This window comes from Ambystoma mexicanum, chromosome 8, assembly GCF_040938575.1.
Source record: "Ambystoma mexicanum isolate Mex_15411 chromosome 8, UKY_AmexF1_1, whole genome shotgun sequence".
Taxonomy (NCBI): domain Eukaryota; kingdom Metazoa; phylum Chordata; class Amphibia; order Caudata; family Ambystomatidae; genus Ambystoma; species Ambystoma mexicanum.
This window is the reverse complement of record NC_090929.1, coordinates 1,589,903,704-1,589,924,428: the sequence shown is the minus strand read 5'-3', so window position 1 is coordinate 1,589,924,428 and position 20,725 is coordinate 1,589,903,704.

The window sequence follows — 20,725 nt, the reverse complement described above, 5'->3', positions numbered from 1 at the left end:
TGTGATATGAGTGGTATATCGTTCAGAATATTGAACTTATACACAAAAATAAATAAGGGTTTCAGTTGTGCACTACTTGCTGGGCTTTGACTTGTGTGTGTGTGCCGGATTGAAATCACTTACAGCCAACATTTTAAACATAAAGCAGTTTTTTTTTATAGATGTTAGTACAACAGTAAAACAGTAGAGAATAAAATTGAGTCTGACTAGTTGAAAACCATCACATTTTTAGAGAAATAGAATATGAATGGCTGGTTCTATATTGTCCAGGTGGTATAGACAGGGATAGCTCTCTCTCGGTCTTTCATCTAGATTGGCGACCCGCCACCCCTCATTAGGGATAGCCCACCCACACATAGGGACATTTATAGTCCGTGCAGGGACATTTACCTAGTTCCGCAGGTTTTCTAAATTGAAGTTAGAGTTCATCTCTCTTCAGTGTTTTCAAGATTAATGTCAGCGCCAGAGAGGTTACACACCTTGCCCTACAGGCTGAAGGCAAGCGTCCCCAGCCAGCACGATCCTCCCCACAATGAGAGACAATGAAGGACTCTCCCAAATCGGGAATAAGGCCAAGGCAGAGTGCGGGTGAGCTTAAATGGGAGTTTATCAATCAGAATATGGCATGCAAAGAACTCTGCAAACTCCGAGAGCGCTCTGTCTGACAATAGCAAAGACAGGCGTATATATTTACAAAAAACGTCATAAGAACCTACACACTATAGGGGGCACAAGTTCAATGGGATTGGGTGGCGACGACTAACTATAGGTGCTGCTGCGATGCGGTTGGCTTTGGCTGGAAGACGTCACTGGTCATCCTCGTGGGTTGGGCTGGGCCTGGCAGGTTGGCAGAGTTCATCCGGGCGGTGTTGTTGTGCCATCGCGGCCAGTGTCAGAGATGAATGTCTTTTCCTGACTTATTTGCCCTAGGCCATGCACACCGCAGTCATTCAGTCATTTCAATATTATCTTCTTTAGTAAATCTTCCAATAGGTTATTCTACAGGTTAATGCAACACAGGAGGAATGTACCTTGTGAGGGGTCTGGCGGTAATACGTCAGGACATGGTTACCAGAGTCCTGTTGACCGGGGCCATAGGTCGAGGTGCTAAGCTTCAGGGCCTGGGACGGGCGGTACAGGTCTTTCTGTCTTGTTAGAAGTTGTTATGGATGTGCCGCTGTGTGTTGTCAAAGTGTCGGGTGTCCTGATTGCACAGGGCCATAGGTCTAAGATGATCCGGTGGGTTATGGGGTTTACGAGGGGGCGCCTTTGGAAGTGGGTGTTCAGGCAAAGGTTTACTGCTGTGCTGTAAATAATGCAGGTGGCGGGCCGTGGCCTTGGGTGCTGCAGAGGGGGCTACAAATCTTTGAAGCGGCTCCAGTCTGGTTGGGGGAGACGGAGTAGCGCAGCGCGGGCCTCTGCTCTCATGTCTTGGCAGCCTTCGCAGGGTGGGAGGGGGAATGGCCTTGCATGCATTTCACAAAGGTATCTCCCTCGTGTGTTGCCGATTTTAGGTAAAAACATCACAAACATTTGAACACTCTATAATACTTATTCAAATCATTTTGAAACATGCATTTAAACTTTGCTGGATGTGTCTCGATTATACCCAGTCTGAGCACCTTATTCATACACTATGTTTTAACAACTACAGTATTTAGTTATATGCATATACATTTGCAGTAAGTGAGGTATTATTGGGGTTGGTGGGGTACATAGAAAGTAACTCGCCACTGTACGTGGCGGAGGTGGCACGTGAGGGGCTTAGACATACACGTGTGACGAGTGCATTCTCGCACACTCTTCACATGTGCCTGTGGTATGGTTACATTCGTTTTCTTGTGTACCCTAGCAGCATCAGTTCAGTTGTGGCGCGGGACCGCGGGGCGTGGGGCTTTCGATGATACTTATGAAGAATAATCCCCCGGAAATGCTTTTATCATTTGCACACCACTGCAAGGGGTGTGGGTCCTTCACGGCTGGTGTCATGTACGATAATTACACAATTTCACAGGTTTCTTTAGTACGAGTGGTTGTATGGAGAGGATACATGTGTTAAAAGTGGTTTCGTACATTCATATTTGGGTACCTGTCTGCTTTCAGTAGATGACCATTCTACAGATCTTCCCATCGCCCAGGCCTTGCTGACCGGGTCATTGTGGGAGCAGTGATACACTGCGGAAGGTGAACTGTTATAATGTTAATGTATTACGCTAGATCATGCCCGTCTTGTTCGTGGGAACGGGCTTGCAGCGGATCTACCATGGTGCTGCGGAGACAGGGAGGACTGAAACTTTCTGAAGGTGGGGGCCGCGCTACAGCGCGCTGAGCTCACACCATCTCTAGCAGACAAAATGGTTTCTGAGGCCTAGCTAAATTTAATACGTGCGGGCAATGCCTTCAGCAGGTGAGCCATCCACCACCTGGGCCCTGGTGGTAAGGAGGGGACGCCCGATGAGCCATGGCCCCTCACCTGGGGTGGAGATGCAGGCCGGGGGGGGGGGTCCCTTGGACCACCCCTCCCCTACAAGGCCTAGCATTTTCTTTGTTTATTTATTTCTATAAAACATATTTTCTTCCTATGTTGTTGCAGTACGTGCACCTTGCTCCTTTCTCCTAATATCAACACCTTCATGAATCTTTACTGGTCGTTTGCCAGCCTTAATAATGCCTCTGACTGTTGTGTATGTGCTCACTCCCCTATGCATGTCCGGGGGGAGGGGAGACATAACATTAATGCCTATCTTTTTTTTACTTGGCAGAATGGTGTTAAATTATGAATCCCACTAACTCTTGCTGTCCCGTGCATATGTGCACCCGTTCCCGCTGGAATATTTCACCCCATCAAAAGGGCATGTGTTCCTCCCAGAATATTAACTGTTTTCGTTCCTATGGTGCTGGCTTCCATCATCCCCCGCAACATTGCCAGTTCTCGCACCGTTCCCATGGGCGTTAGTCCTTACGCATATTGCTACCTCATTAACTCATGCCTAATAATGACTAAACACCAGAATATCACATGCCCTAGTTCTCTCGGAGCACAGGGTACTGTCGTGCTCATATATCAAGGGATGAATTTTCTTTGTGGCTCGTTTGCCTACCAAAGGCTTCCCACTAACCTCAGCGGGTCCTGCACTGCGGGTTTTCTTAGGCCCGCCCTAAGACACACTTCACAACTCCCTATCCAGGCATTCTTCCCCTGCCATGCTAGGTGCTCCCCTTGGGAATGGTTCAACAGGATCATAGGTGTTCTTTTGCCAAACATCGGCACAGTTGTCAATAGGGCTGACCTACATGATCTCTCCCTCCTGCTGGAGTTGGTTGCCAACAATACTGCCCAAGCTCTCGCTGCGCTCAATGCTGAACAAGTGGCCCTAAGGACTATGGTACTCAGAATAGGATTGCCCTTGACTGCATCCTAGCAGCACAAGGGGGTACCTGCAAAATTGTAGGACAGGAATGTTGCACATGGACACCTTACAACTCATCACTGACATCCAGTACAAAGGGTCTACCCCCAATGGTGTTAATGAAGATAACTCTTGGTCCCTTTTCTCGTGGATTCACAATGTTTTTGGCCCCATGGGGTCTTCTATATTATATGGCATCATGATTTTTCTTGCACTCATTGTCGCACTCAAAATGGTAGGTTGCCTTGCACTGTGCCTGGTCACCTGCTGTGCCAAACAGTCTTCCCGCATACCCACAGAAGCTCAGCTGATGATCTGGGACATGGACACTGAGCTTGTGGAGGCACTGACAGGTCAGCAGTATGAAATTTCACATATCATGTCAATTTCTTTTCCTGCTGGTGTCCATATATATGATGACATATAGCGATGTGTGCTGTTTTTCTGATTTCTCTCTCTCTCTCTCTCTCTCTCTCTCTCTCTCCCCCTCTCTCTCTCTCTCTTTCTCTCTTTCTTTCTCTCTCTCTCTCTCTCTCTCTCTCTCCCCCCAACCCCCTTCTCCAGTAAAATGTCAGTTTTTCTTTTTTGGGGGTATATTAACTGACTGCTTTTCAGCAGCTGTATAACATGTCTATTCTCCTATTATTTCGTGCTTACCTACTGTGGTCTACACCCTGTGGGTTGATGTGGCAGTATATCTATGTTATGTTATCTATGTCACAATAGGCGCACTCTGTGATTCTATGATTCCACTGTTGCAGCACACAGCACGTAGCCAGGCCTGGCACAGGCAGATTTCTGACATTCCCAGCAAGACACTCATGTCACATCCCCCTGTGCCTACGTTCCTATACCATAGCTATTGCCATATATGGTATGTAACTGTTTGCTAATTTGTTTTCACATATGAACGCTCACTGACCTGTGTTATTACAGAATATATTACGTAACGGCAAGGCTTGTGGCCTGGGTCCAATTAGACCAAGAATGTGTTACTTTTGTGCAAAATGCCTCCTAGACCCAGGCCAAAAGTGTTTTTACATTACTGATCGCCCTTTATAAGATGCTTCTCTGAGGCCGCACCTCAGTGCTCCTCCTGACAACCTCTGTGACTTGTTACAATGCGCTTCACAAATCTCAGCTGGCATTTGTGTATCTATTTACCAGGGAGGAAGTCCTATTTAGATCCAATCACACCATAATTTGAAAAGTCTCTATATACGCAAGTGAGACTGGGGATGCTTCCTGTGGCCGCCTTCACGCAATCTTGGAAAGAGTCGGACCAATGTGTTGCGAGGGCTGGCGAGAGAATCAATGTTGCACGTTATGCTAATTTGTGTAAAAACAAAGTACCTGAGGTGTAGGTATCTGAAACCAATTTTGAATGAGGCAGGGATACAGGATACCAGACGAGTTATGATGTTTTTATGGCAGAGCCTACAACCTCGTGTAATTTTTTCAACAGCCCGATATAACCATAAATCTTGGTTGGTAAGGAGGAAGCTACTGAATCCTACTGTTAATTCCGCACAAGGTTTTTATAATAATTGTTAGAGGCTGCAAGCCGGGCTCTGCTCTGATTTTTAACCTTGAAAATACAGTTTTATATATGAATTTTTAAATTGTAATCTTTATGAAAGTATTTTATGTAATGAATTGAAGATTTTTATATTGAATAAAAGTATGTTGACTGTATCTATTTATGTTAATTTCTGTTTTATTTCTGCCTGATCCTTTCTATTTCTCTGTGGCGCTTTGAGGCCACAGCATCCATAATTAGTAAAGGGCACACGTTAGATGCAATTTTGGCTTGCAATGCAAATCTACACAAAATTCTACTTAATCTGTAGTATGATCCACCCACCTGGTCATTCCTGTTTTTACTTCCAGGTTTAACAGAAAGTACACTTAATACAATATCTTCAGGACCCATAAACATCGAACCATGGGAAAATATTTCATTAGCCCTCATTTGCATTTTTTTTTAAGACTACATCCTTTGCCTGACCTGTGGCTATCCAAAAAAGGCGAATGCATATGACACCTGCTGCTTGTTCAGTTCCTGCCTTGAGTGTCTAGTTGAGTGCTGGGCAACGAGCAGCCGTCCAGATGCTTTGTCCTATGACTTCCAAACAAAGGAGATTCATCTGGTTTATTTATTTCATAAGTAAGATGAATTCTATAGATTAAAGTGTCACATTCAATGTGTAGTTATGTTCATGTATAATGCACAGTTTGTACATTTCTTTAAAGATAGTATTCCTGAAGCGTTGGTTCATTACAGGAGAAGTGGGGTCACCAAAAAGCTCTCACTAACATGAACACCTAATTATACGCAAGATAATGAGTGTAATAATTTGTAATTTGCAGGTGCTCTGCTGCAAAATTCCATATTTTGAAATATTCATTACAGGTATGATCCCATGGTGATTCTTGATAAATGGGGTAGTGTCCATAAAACGGTGGGAAGCCCGGGAATGTAACAAATAATATCACTGCAATGTTTGAATAGACCTGGAACAACATATTTAACCATATTGTAATGCTTTTGGCTAATAGATTAAGCCTTATGCTTACATTTCACAACTAGTAAAACATGGCAAAGTATACTTTACATATAAAATCATCACTACAAAACAGAAAATCATCAAACAGTTTGTATGCAACGAATTGGTACATATAGGAACATCAATACATAAAATCATCAATCAATTCATTCACTACTATTAGCGCCCTAAACATATTATTAGGTACCTATTCACATTTGATTATTCAAATTAATAAGAGCTTCCATTTAAATTCCTGTCACTTTACCCATTATTAACTGTAATTTACTTCAACAATTATTCTATTCATGATTAGTCATGCCACCATTTAGCTTTTTGGAAAGTTCAAGTCAGTTCAGTGTCTCTTGGTTAGTAATATGCATTGTATACTGTCCCAGACATGCATTGCTGTAGCAGTAATCACAAGGGATTCTGCTGCTACAATCGTAGACCAAAACTGATCTGTTACAATGCTACCTGGCCATGTGCAAAGATGCTCATATCCTTTAAGAAAAAGGTCAGCTGACTTCTCAGATGCAGTCAAAATATGCCTGGTGGATTCTATTGACTTAGCACACAAACAGCATCATCTTTTTTCAGGAGGAGTATTCTGTCATGCACCAATGTGCTCCATAACCGGCAGAATATTTAAATACAGATAGATGATGAAGCATCGTAAAGTACAAATGCATGTCTCATTCAAGTCTGTGAGGTTTAAGATATTGAAAGCTTTGTTTGACATACTCTTCATAGCATTGTGTTTTTTTCTCAAGTGTCTCTATAGATCTCACTGGGTCCCATTCTTGTGCTTTAGTTTGTGAAAGTAATAACCAATATCAACTACCTCTGCCAGGGGTAGTCCAAAGTTCTCCAAATGTGCTTGCACAGAATCAGCCATTTGGGAATATTCACAGGTACCACTCTGATAATGTGCGTGTACGTTAAACATCAAAAATATATCTGGAGGATCCGTTGTGGTGCTAGATTTATTTATTTTTAGAATAACTTACTACAGGTCCATTGTATAATGGTATATAGGGACGTAGTTCCAAGTTCAATTCTCTACAGGCCACAGGAACTGATGTTGGTAAGCCGAACAGTAACCTGAGCATTTCCCCTTCTAATTTATCTAGCTAGCCCACATGCTTTTCAGGAATCGTTTCTAAACCACATACAATACAAGGAACTATTGCTTTAGTGTACACTTCAATAAGTCAATCTATAGAATTTCCACCCACCCTTTTGATATATCCCTCAATACCCGCCATAGTCACATCTCTTTAGCATTAGCCTATATATACGCCTTTGTGTGGGGTTTTAGAAAACATTGGTGCCTTTTTCACGAACTATGCTGAAGACACTCAGCTGGTAGTGGAACTGAGCAGAGACCATGTAAAAGACAACAAAATGGTCAATGAACTATACAGCATCATAGAATAATGAATGGATCATAGCTGGATGTGTTTGAATGGAGAAAAAAAAACGAGCTGATGGTTTTCGGGTCCAAACAAGCCAGGGCTAAACTATCATCCAGCTATGATGCCTTCATGGTCAAGGAATCCCACATCCAAGTAATGACGAGCTTAAAAACCCTGGGCATGACACTAGAAGCCTCCCTGTGCTCAGATGCTCAAGCCTCCTATGTCAACAAAAATTGCTCATACTACTTAAGACTGCTATAAGCCATCAGACCTGTTCTGAGTGAACATAACTGTGCTACCATTGCCAGAGTGACCATTTCATCTATATTGGACTATGGTAATGCCCTTCTACTGGGGGTTGTGGGATGTATTGACCCACTAGGCTCTGCCCTATGACATCACTGTGTGCTGGTGGCACCAGATCCAGAGAAATGGCCGCAAAAAGACTTATGTGCGCTAAACCTATGAAAATTGCGCTGTGAAACCAGAAAGATGGCTTCCAATCTACTTTGCCTGTGTCAGTGGTGGAACAGGAGACCACACTGCTAAAACCTGTCATTGGGCTGCCCACAGAGTGAAAATGGAAACTACATGAAAGGCAGTGCTTCATTTCAAGGAAACCCAGAACTGCTCTGAAATCCGTTTTTCCTTGGTTGCTGAAATTACAAAATAATGATTCCAAGCATCAGAAAATATCCAACATCCTTGATGGTTGTTACCCGTCACCTTATTCAAGGAATCCAAATAAGCACACAATGTCAGGAAAAGCAGATTCCATCACAAGAATATTCACATTAAAAAGTGTGCTTGTCTGTAAAAATCTGTCAGAATATGAGTGCAGTACCGCCGGCCGCATGCATGTCAGCTGTCAGTTAAGTACATTGGAAGCTTAAACTTGTGCAGAAAATCAAATGGTTGGAATTAAGGGACTTGCGATCAAACGAATATAGGTTGCAACTATTTAATCTCTAGGTTTAAAAAGACTGGTATTAGAGATCTGTTTGCCTGTTTTGAAAATATAAGTTTATTTTATCAAAGGCAAATTTAAAGAAATCGAGTTTTAAAGTAAATTGATTCAAGCCAAAGAACTTCAACGCAAATTCCACAGCGTGCCCCAAACAAAAGATACCTTCCTTCTGCTCTCTGCCCCAGGAACTCCCATTCAGGTGTTAATGCAGAGGGGAGGAGATTTTGGCCTGTTGCACCGGGAGAGACAAAGGGCTTCCTGGATTGAAAAGATATGCAGATGCAAGTGTCAACTGAAGCCCCTGCTAGAGTAAAGAGGCGGGGATTGCTCTGAGCCACCAGGAACTTTTCGAGGCGGGAATAGACAGTTATGTGTATTCTTAAAGCACAAAAAACTATTTTTTTGAAAAGGACTGACAGAGGACTGTGTAAATTGTAAAAATTGTAAAATGACAGTATTGTTAATATGAAAATTCTGGTCACATTTTAAAACTACTCAGAACTCTGTGCTATGTTCAGGGACATGACTACAGAATTTGTGGTTTTATAGTGATTGTGGTGATGCCAGAAACATGAAACTTCATAACGTTATGCCCAGATATCATGCGCACATATGTGTAAAAATGTGGAGAAATCTGGCATTGGCTACCAGACCAAAAGTGCGAAAAATTGCCAAATCTAGACCCAAGCTCTCACCGAGACAGGGCAGGGATGAATACTTTCTCCAAAAAATCTGTGATATCAATATGCTATTGCTAGCAAGTTTGTAAAATTGTAAATGTGTCTTGTATGAAAAATAGATTTCATGTCTAGAAACCAGGGGGGGGGGGTTCTCCCTGGATCATAAAATACAGCGTCATCATGACACTCTGTTTTCTTCTCAAATCAGGAGAGAGGAAATACCCTAACCAATAGAATCCCTAGGGGTGTTCCTAGTATGATTCAGCATACCCACCCCTTTAGGAAATACATAAATAGAGACAGCTTAGGACGTAGAGGGACACACACATTCACACACCAACCAATTGCTGGCGGAGCACTTTGCAAGAGAAATCCGTATCCAAGACTCCAAACTCCAGACTCCAGAATTTTGAAACCAGAAAGGCCCATTTCCAAAGCTGAACCCTTCTCAGCTTGGCCTTTAAAAAATCCAGAAACCAGATTTCACCCCCGACCTCTAAGGGGAACAAAAGAACAGCCTGGCTGTGCTCTTGCTGCTTTCTTGCTTAGAATTCTTGCCAGAATCCAGAGATCCAACCCAGTAGAGCAGAGCTGTGACCAGATAGCTGTGAACCAGAACCAACCCATCAGATCCAGTCCAATCCCGCTGCGCAGTGTCCATAGTGACGTGCTGAGTGCAGAACCAGAGTGCCTTGAGTCCAGTCTGGTGTGCTAGCTGAATTCCTGTCCAGAAAGTCTCCCTGACCAGATCCCTGACAGGTCCATTCCAAACAGTTGTAGTGAGTATCCATAGCATAGGATTGCCTCTAGAATATGCATTATCCATAAGTCATCCTTTCCAAACCCATCTTCTATTATATCCAAAACTGCTTATAGAAGATCTTTTGTCTTACCTGAACTCTTTCTCTCATCCCTATAGTCCTTTGTAATAGTAGTGTTAAAATCATCTTTGCGCTAATATATTGTCTGAAGAAAGGCGAGCGTCTCGGCAGGCTAAACCTGTGATATCCTGGGCTGGTGGCTGCGCTGTCGCGTAGTTGGCATCTTCATAGTCTCCCTAGTGTAAAGAAATCTTGTTTGTTAATTTTTTTAAAAGCGCATCTTTATTTTGCTATTTGACTCTTTTTGAAAAAACCGACCTTCACAAAAACCTTCATAACTTCTTCACTGTGTACGCTAGAAACGAGAAAAGTGTCAAATTGAAGCTAACATCCTCAGCTTTCCAGCAAACCCAAAACCGCATCCCAACTCCTTCTAGTTATTCCGCAATCACGCTTACCGCGCACGGAAAAGTTTGCCACAAATTTTTCATTTGGCTCAAATCTCTCACGTGTGAAATAGCTGATCATTGCATCCAACATCAGAATTAAGTTTTCAACCTGCCGGTTACTTAATAATCATTGCTAGTGTTTATCTGAAACCATAAAAGTGGCTCCCACTAGTATTGAAACCATGTTAGTGAATTAAATCAATTTTCATTGTTTTTCCATCCATTCAAAGCCACATTCAAAACCATTTTGACAAGTTGCAATCATTCCTGTTTTTATCTGAGTTTGCTGGCGGAAATTGGGATTGATACTGTGTTGTTGAATTCTGTCGGTGGCGTGATATAAGGGTACATCATTCAGAAATAAAAGAATTTATAGACATAAATAAATAATTAAGCTGTGCATCACACGCTAGGCATTGACTTAGGTGGAGTGCCAGGTTGAAATCACTTACAGAGCTAGTAAACATATTTAGAACCACGCCGTCCGGGTAATTAAGCAGAAAGCAAAAAGTGACCATATCAGCGAGGCACAAAAGAATTGCACTGGCTTAGGGTCGAAGACCATGTAATCTTTAAATCTATGACAATCACGCACAAGTGACTATACGGTAAAGCCCCGGTGTACCTGAAGTCCAAGATCGTGGGCTACACCCCAACCCGTACCCTTAGATCGGAGAAGCAAGGACTTGTTACAACAAACCTTCATAGGAAAACAAATGGGTTAGGTAAAAAATTCCCCAATCGATCAGCTTAGCAATGGAATAAACTGCCATTGAGCCTGAGATCTGAATCAAGCCTCCTCAGATTCCGAAAGCAATTAAAAACCTTCCTATTCAAATGAACTAGACATTCTTGAGTAGTATTTTTCCTTCACTGTGTCTTGGCATCCCAAGTGTCTCGTGTTCTGTCCATTACGTAGTCAACTGTTATGTGTAAATTAACGTCTCTATATGGCGCCCTGATGCCTGCGGGCTTTCGGCGCCTTACCAACAAATAAATTAAAAAAGAAATAAAAATAGGCATAGTATGCAGGGACACTGTACACCGGTAAACCAAGGTAAACAAAGGTATTGACCAACTCAAACCTAGTGCCACTAATATGCCATATGAAGCTGGGAGGGGGAATGGCCTTTGCCCCGAATATGAATGACCGTGGTCTTTGCATAGTGGATTTTCAATCGGTTAACTTTCACAAACTGAGCCAAGATATTTGTCAGTAAAAGCTGTATTTCTTCAGGTTTGCCTTTAGCACGCATATGGAAATACAGTATTAAAAGTTACTTTCATTCCATGCAAAGGTTAAATAACAGTTCATAGTGAATAAAAATGTAAAATACACAATTCAAAGAATGACATCAGTAAAAACATAAAAAGAAAAGATAAAAAACAGGACAACGTAATCAAATGACCTGAGGCAACATTCTACAGAGCCAAGCACGATACATACATTTGGCTACAAAATTTACATTGTTCACTACAGCCGTGGATTTGCACAGGTTGATGGCTTCTTGGTTTTGACAGATGCTTTTCTAAACAGTGGCAACAGGTATATCTTCCTCAAGTCACAATAGCACTCACAGTAAAGCAGGACATGGGTAACAGATTCAGTCTCTAGGCCACACTTTTGACATATTTCAGTATTGCCGTGCCTCAAACCACAAGTAAAGGTAGTGACCTGCAGTGTGCCAGTTCAAAACTCCAAATATAGGGCACAGGAACGGGCAGGTGATATCAGATCCAGATATCTCTCTTCACCTAGGACTAGTTTCGTAGAGAGGTAGACCAATCCTACTTTCAGGTTCAGACATGAGATAATGAGGCATTTTTGGGCCTTGCGTTTGCCAAACTGCTTAATATCTCCTTTGAGGCCACAACACAAATTGTGCGGATAACGCCATAATTCTTCCATGTCTGTCAGTCTCAGTTGTTGCCTGACGTGAATGTCTACCAGGATGATTCAACAAATCTACATATGCTGTTTTAAATGTAAGCACAGGAGAACCTCAATGTCTAATCCAGTAGAAAACCGGTTTCCAAGCCTGCTGGTAGCTAATGGGGTCGAGCCCACATTCCATTTTGAGAGGGGCACTTGGAAAGTTATACAGTAATCTAAGCCTTTTCAGAAATGTATTCTCTGCTACTGTCAAATTCGAACAATTAGTGTGTCCCCATATCCCATCTCAATAAAGTAACTCTGGTACAGTCTGAATAGAATACATATGTATTTCTTGCGACACAGCTTGCTCTAAAATGGGAGGCAAAGAATGTCTTAAGGCCACCACTATTTCTTTTAAGGATAGACTGTGACCTGCTAGACTGGTCTGCCCATGAGCCTGTGTCCAAGAAATCAATTACTCTTTTTTTTATGCCAAGAGGTGTGTGGTCAAGTAAAACGGTATCATCGGCATTTGTGATCCACGGCACTGTAACCCCACCAATATGTGGCAGAAAAAGTCCAGATCACACTGGAGTTCTGCCCCATGTCTACCAAATAGGGTTGAATAACAAGGGCACACCACTGCTTCAAAACTCTATTAGTAGGGTTGGGGGAAGAAATGTCCCCCTCTTGTGACAGTCGAACCGTGACAGTTGTGTCAGTGAAAAGGGCCTTTATAAAATGTAGTAGATGTTTATCAATGTTTATCAATGCCCCATCTTTCAATTTGGTGAATAGGATGTGGCGATCAAAACCATCAAACGTTGTCCTATAATCGACAAAGCATAGGAAGATGTCTCCATCTGACCCATTTAACACATCAGCTATTAACAGGCACAATGTCCAGATCTCCTGTGTAGTGGAATAGCCCTTCCTAAATCCTAACTGGTGGGGTTTAAGCAACTGTTTATAGCTGTTTATAGCTAATTCACTTGTTCAACAATTGTAATAGTATTGTAATCCTTGTGTCTAACATAGCTAGTAATCTGTATGTGTTGGGATCTATGCGGGAGCCACATGTATGTATTGGGACCCGAATTGAGTTAAGCCAGCTGCGAGGGAGCGCTCCTAGAGTGCATATTGTATGGTCCATTTTGTGCACCACTCTGGTCCGAAACGAGGAGTGGACCTCAGCGACATTGGCTTGCCAGTATGTATAGAATATCAATAATTTCAATATTCAATACCGAAACTCCTGTATACAAAAAAGAGGATTTTGTTTCACATTACATTGATCCCAATATAAGCCCTTTACATGTGTCTTTCTATCTTTCTCTGCTATGGTACAGATTTCCTTAGGAGCCATTGTGGCTACATAAGTTCGATAAAGATAACAGAATTTCCAAGAGTCGTTTTGGAGAGTCATATGTGTGAATCAGGCCATATACCATTTTCCAGTTAGCTGATTCAAGACAGGATGTATGGCTACGTAGCCAATTCTTATATTTGGAACACACAGACCCAACCTCAATATTTTGTTCTTGATAGTTCAGGTTCTTATTTTTCTCAATGGCCGCCACTTTCTTACGTAGTTGGAACTTTTCTATGTGGATTTTATGATCAAAGATTGGAGGTTTTCCTTACCTTGTACTGTCATCTTACCTGCCATTTAAAGCAAGAGTTTATATACTCATTAGCTATTTTTAAACAGGCCTCTGTTGCAACAATGTTGTTGCCCCTAGCCAGTAACAAATGCTTTATTTATATATATATATATATATATATATATATATATATATATATATATATATATATATATATATATATATATATATTTTAAATGAATATTTGTAAGGCACCTATACAACAAGTGGTGTTTCAAGGTGCCACAAGACAACAAAGTGGGAGGAGAACAAGGGAGAAAGATACAATAATGGTACTACTAAACCTTGTGATATACTGATTGTGCAAGTGCAGAACAAGAAGTGTGAGGGTGGGGGGAGGTGGGAAGTACAGGTCAGCACAAAAAAGAGCTGGCTCAAGCTTGAGAGGGGCAGGCAGACCATTCCAGAGGAGGGTCCTGCGGAGGAGAGAAATCCACCCCCCATGCTTTGCTTAGAGAAGCAATGGATTTGCAGAGAGTTGGATTAAGAAGACCAAAGGGCTCTTGCATAGAGATATTTACGGAGAGAGAGTTGGATGTAGAGGGTTCCCAGGCCCCAGAAAGTCTTCTGGATGATGCAGAGGGTCTTGAATTTGATCATAGAAGCAACCGGGATCCAGTGGAAAGAAATAAGGGCCGGAGAGAGGCGGTCCCTGGGCTTGAGACCAAGAATAAATCTCACAGTCCTATTCTGGAATCGTTGAAGGGGATGAAGGGAGTATGAAGGAAGATTGAGGAAGAGGCTGTTACAGTAGACACACCTAGAAAGGACCAGAGCTCTGGAGATGTTGAGTTTCTGGTGGAAGGTGAGGAAAGGGAGAATACCTCTGAGGAGGTGCAGATGATAGTGGGCCTTCTTGGCAAGGTCTACAATGTGAGGAGAGAAGGAGAGAGATAAATGAAAGAGGACACCAAGTTTTTTGACTCACAGGAGGGAGAGGACTGGGGGCACATAGAGGGCAGCCAGTGGGAGAGAGGGGAGGAGGGAGCTGGGGTTCCAATGGAAAGGACCTCAGTCTTACTGGCATTAAGGCAGAGATCATTGGCAGCACGCCATGACTGAATGGCAGTCAGACAGTCAGGGGTGAGAGGATGAGGAGGAGGAAGGAGAGGGAAGCTTAAAGGAAAGCTGCATTTCGTCTCATAATACTGGAAGTGAGGAGCGAAAGAAGAGGTCAGATGTGCCAAAGGGGCAAGGTAGATATTGAAAAGCCACAGAAAGAGGGTAGAGCCTTGAGGGACCCCGCAGGTGGAGATTGTGATAGGGGAGATAAAGGGGACCAGTTGGACCTGGAAAGGTCTGTTGGAGAGGATGGAGGTCAACCAGTCCAGAGCCAGACCAGTGATGCCAAGGGTGTCACAGAGCTGATTTATCAGGGTGGCACAATTGACCATGTCAAAAGCGGAGGATAGATCCAGGAGGATAAGAACGAAGGACAGATAGACTCAAGATAAGAGAGCATGTTGTAACTAGTTCTATCTTCCTAATCTTCTGAGCATACACTTCAAAAATAACTTTCAGCATTGCATGATCACAAAGTGGTGTAAGTACTTCAATTGTTTTGCAGTGCAGCATATCAGCAACAAATATACTATCCAGGCATGAAACACGGTTCCTATTAGTCCGTGTAACAACGTCCACTATTTTTTCTTTCTTACTATGTAACAGGGTACAAAGTTGAATTCAAATAATGCTTCCAACCACCTCAGCCCCTTCTGAATTAATACTCAAAAGTGTTCTGATAGCTTCCTCCATTGATCATCAGTTATCACTTCACTTTCCAAATATAATGCATTGGGCATTCAAGTCACCAGCTATCATTTTGCATACCTTATGGTTCTTTAACTTCCACATGTACAGTAACTCTATCACCCATTTCAACAATGAGTCGGTATGCGTTCCATCTGGAGGATCTAAAAATTAAGTATTAAAGTCCTACAGTTTCTATCAAGAAAGTTCTTGATTTCAACTGCCAATCCATTCTTAAAATCTGCACCCATTCTATAGCCGACTGGCTCATAACCATGTCAGAGGCCTATATATAGGTCACCCTTAGGTCTCCCCATCTGAGTTCTGATGGCTGGTTGGACAAATATTGTATAGCCATTCATTGAGAAGGTTGCTGTCAGCTAAGTCTCTTGGAGAAGAAATATATCAGTGATGGTCAGAGAAGCATAGTAGGTAATTGTGAGGTAAAACATCAAAATCCCCTCACATTCCATGAAAGAATAGGGCACAAAATAACCTGTGCGGGAGGTCAATACAGCAGTTCATCTACAAATGGTGCCCATAACTCATTGGACGGAATTCGCTGAACTGATTTAAATTGTTGCTCTTGATTAACCAACCTCTTTTTTACATAGGCAGGCAGGGGAGTTGCTAGGTCTGGAAAAGACCCGGGGCCAAACTGATGTTGGAACTGTTGGGACTGGGGGCTAGCTAGTCTTTTGGCTGTAGCTCCTGAGATTCTATCAGGGGCTACAACCAAAAGATCAGGGGCTATAGCCCCATTAGCCTCCCCCTAGCAACGCCCCTGTAGGCAGGTTTGGTTGTTATTTTGCTCTCCATGGTATACACAGGGGAATCGCTACTCATTAAATAGGCTAAAGTGGAGTTGCATACAATAGCCCATAGTGTAAAATGTGTTAGCAAATGACATAAGCCTTTCAACAACCACACGACTAAAAAAACTTTACCACCAGCCTATTAAATTGGCTAAGTGGGTAATTCTACCCTTTCAATATCTTGATGGGTCATAATAGATGGCGCTTCAATTTGCTGGACCATATCATCAGGTTTCATCTGTTTAAAATTGGGCTATGGCTAGTAGCTCAATTTCCTCAATGCACACACAACGTGGGTAGAGTAATAAGATTTTACATGACTTGTCACACTGCTGTTTGTGTGGATAAATCCACGTATGGGGTCTGTCTCAAGGCGAGCGTGTACAGGGCAAAGTTGATCCCCAATATTTGTCGACATATGGGTAGATATGTGGGCTGTCCCACTCTCTGGCACTGGGAAGGGGATTACCCTCATATCCAATTTTGTACAATGTTTTGTTGGGATTCCATAGACATGATTACCCAACATTTTATAACATTATCAGCTTTTTCTGCTGTACTCAGGGGCAACACATTTGTCTCGGAAGCAAGACAACGCAGCGCAACACAGGTTTGAATCCCGATCCCACGCTTAGAAACCAATCTCTAGTATTAAGGGCATTATAACAGAACAATTATAAATATAATTATAATTAATTACTACGATAGCCTGGGTTTGTCTCTTTGTATAAATGTCTTCACTTCAACCAAGGTTAATGAGCCCTCCTCATGGAATTGAAGCCATTTACACAAGGTGGCACACCTGCACCTAGGCTGTTTGGATTTGTAGATTGTTTTCCGAGGATTTGCTTTTGTGACATTCATGGATGACGCAATCTTAATTTCATTAGGACTAGCTGTCAATGAAGATGTATTATTAGAAACGTTCACTTAAGCCCTTTTTTTGCGACTAGGCTGGGGCATGGCTTTATTTTTTTCTCATTCTTCGTTTCCTTACCCTTTTCGGGGGACTGTTAGGTAACATGATACTAGCTATTGGAGGGTGAATGCCTAGCTGTTCATGCATGCCCTTACTTTGGTTCATGTCCAGAAGTGATATAGAGTGTTCAACGATTGAGGGCGGAGTATTAAGCACACTAGGCTCAGTTAATGAGTCCTCGCCCACATCTTTTCCAAGATCCGCATCTCCCATTTCTCCCATCCGGTCCCTTTCCACCACACTATTTGTCAGTACCAAATCCATTGCCCTAGCCAAAATCTTCTTCATTGCTCGCTGTTCATTGGCCATAGTAGAACATAGTACAAAAATTGCATGCATTGAGCCAGCAATAGTGTTCAAACTTGGCCTAAAGTTAGAATCATTAAAAATGGCGTCATCTTGAATAGTCATTTCCGAAATGTTCAGATTCGAGTCTACTGCATCAGCCAGATGCGTATTCACTATATTTTCAAGATCAGGGATTGCTGACAAGATAGTTGGAGGTAGCGATGCAGGTACTTCAACATTAATTGCCTTTCCTGATAATAATGCACGTCTTAAATTCAGGCACATGTTCAAAAAGGAATTATTGTTACCAATATTGGTCATAAGATTGGGTGAGCTAGCAACTACAGGGGGGCATACAGGTCTTGTTGGGAAAAAGTTGGTTGACTTCCCTTATTCCCATGGCAATCTATCCACAGATCGTGTAAGTCTAACACTATTCAAACCTGACCGAACCTTAGTGTATTAAGAGCCCTTCCTCTGTGGTACAGGGGGGATGGCCCCTCCCTCTGTGCACAGCATTAATTAGTCAGCACCTACGTCAGCCATAGCAATAGTGGGTTCCATTGGCACCTGTAAACGGTGTGATTTGGCATTGTCTGACTCCTTTTATCAATATGCCGATTACGATTCACTTGCCTGCGCAGGGGGTAAACCTGGGTAATAATAAGCAGCGCTCAGATACCTGAGGGTTCGTAGCACTATATAAATGCTAAATTATTATTTTATTATTATTATTATTATTATTATTATTATTATTATTATTATTAAATTATTATTATCATTAAACAAGGGGAGGCAGGGGTTTAGCCAATTTCCTCTTTAGTCGCGACCCTTCCCTTCTCTGCATTAGTCCTATGAATAGAAATGCAGTGTGTCTAGAGAAACCGTGATAAGGATGTGTGCTCACAAACACCTAGCTAGAACCGTGCCGGCCAATACTAGTCTACAATAAGTCAGTAAGTGCATTGCTTTCATAAAATAAAATGTCGACCTTCTTCACTAAGGCCCGGATCTGTAGGAAGGAAGAGAAGGTTATATATGTATATTTGTAAAAACTGCAACAATTACGGGAGCCAATAAAGGCGGTCGACTTACTTCACAAGGGCACGGTATTTATTTATTTATTTTATTTTTATTTATTACATTTGTTACACGCCCAGACCCTCAGGTATCACAGCGAGGTTGCAAGAGAAATAGTTCATGATTACATACAGAATATTCACATTGCTACACAAAGGGAATAACTGCTTAGTTCTAGGCAGTCATTCTAGCAATATGGCAATCAAAACATAGTTACAACTTAAAACATAAGGAGAAAAGTTACAGTTATATTTACAGTCACTCAGAGCTATTGCCGTACATATTATTTAAAAAGCCATGTTTTGAGTGATTTTTTGAAGCCTGAAAAGGAACCCTCTTTTTTGATGCTATTGGGAAGGGACTTCCAATGTTTGGGGGCTAAGTATTTGAAACTGCTGCCACCCGCTTTGGTATTATTGTAGCGAGGAATCTCAAGTAGTCGATGGTTGTAGGACCTGAGTGTTCTTAAGAAGGTATTTTTTGCAGTACTTTGTTAAGGTATTTGGGACCTGAGCCCTGTTGGAATTTGTAGGCTATGCACAGGGTTTTGAAGATGATCCTATCTGCAACTGGTAGCCAATGATGATCTCTTCTGATCTTAGTGATGTGATCTGATTTCCTGATGCCGAGGGCTGCTCTAAGGGCTTTATTTTGTATTACTTTGTTGTGACAGTATTAGAGCTCTGGCCAGAGTGACGCAGTTTGCAGGGGTGAGAAATGTTCTACTTAGTGCAATTAGTTTCTCTGTGTAGGATGTGGTCAATGAAAGGCTACTGATGTGTTTATTCATGGACAGATTAGCATCCAAGTAGACTCCTAAAGTTTTTACTTGTTTCAGGACAGGTATCATGGTGCTATCGATGTTGATCGAGACATTGTTGAGACAAAGACTGTTTAGGGCCATCCAGTTTTGGATGATCACATAAATTCTGTTTATGAGTATGGGGTCTTGGGTGTAGTTTCCTGAGAGTGGGATGAGTATCTGGGTGTCATCTGCAAAGTTCGTATAGATGACACCCATATCGTCTAACGCTGCAAAGAGGAGCTTTGTGTATGCATTGTAAAGTGTAGGAAAGAGACAAGAGCCTTAGGGTACTCCAATGGGGACAGGGATGGGGTCAGCAGCTTCTTTGCCTATAGAGACTCTAGAGGTTTGGTTAGCTAGAAAGGATTTATTCCACAAGTTAGCATCCATTTAGTCTTTAGCTAGCGTGTTGCAGAGTTTATCATGGTCTACTAGGTCGAACGTTGCAGACAGCTCTAGTAATAGGAGGATACATAGTTTGCCTGAATCTCTAATGGTATCCATCTGGATTATGTAAGAAGCTGGCCAAGTGAACTTGCAATCATGCGTGGCTATTAATAAACAACCATCGGCCATATTAAGTAGAGCCCGGCATTATGAAGAACATACATGTACTTACATGGAGCATGTTAGGTTCAAGGAGAGAAAGCAAGTGCACATCTGCTTATTCTTCACAACAGAGTGCATATGAGATAATTACACAAGATGCAAACTCCTGTTAATGTGGGAGACACAATATTGCTGGTACACAGTGCGGTCAATTGCACTCAATAGGCCTTGATGGCTTTCAGCTGTATGCCCTACAAAGAACGTTGGGCTGCTTCGCCGGCCCTCCACCCTTAGAAACACTGTTTCCGCCTCGAGACGTCCTCACACACCTTCAGCACGAATCACGGGTCATGGCTCACTGTTCTCTCATTCACACAACGGTCCGAATGACTTGCAAATTAGGGTCGGCCCAGCTGCCAAGGTTCCACAGCCTACAAGTCAAAGCCAGAAGCCAGGAGCCTGCTGTTCTGTATAAATCCTAATGACCCAGCAATTCACTGCGGCTCACTAAGGTGAATAGTGGGAACAGCTAGCACTTTGAGTCTTCTTGCGTGCTCTCTCACGATGCTCCACTTCTGCTGCCTCTGCTGCTTCTAACTATGCTCTCCCACCAGAAACACTGGGAA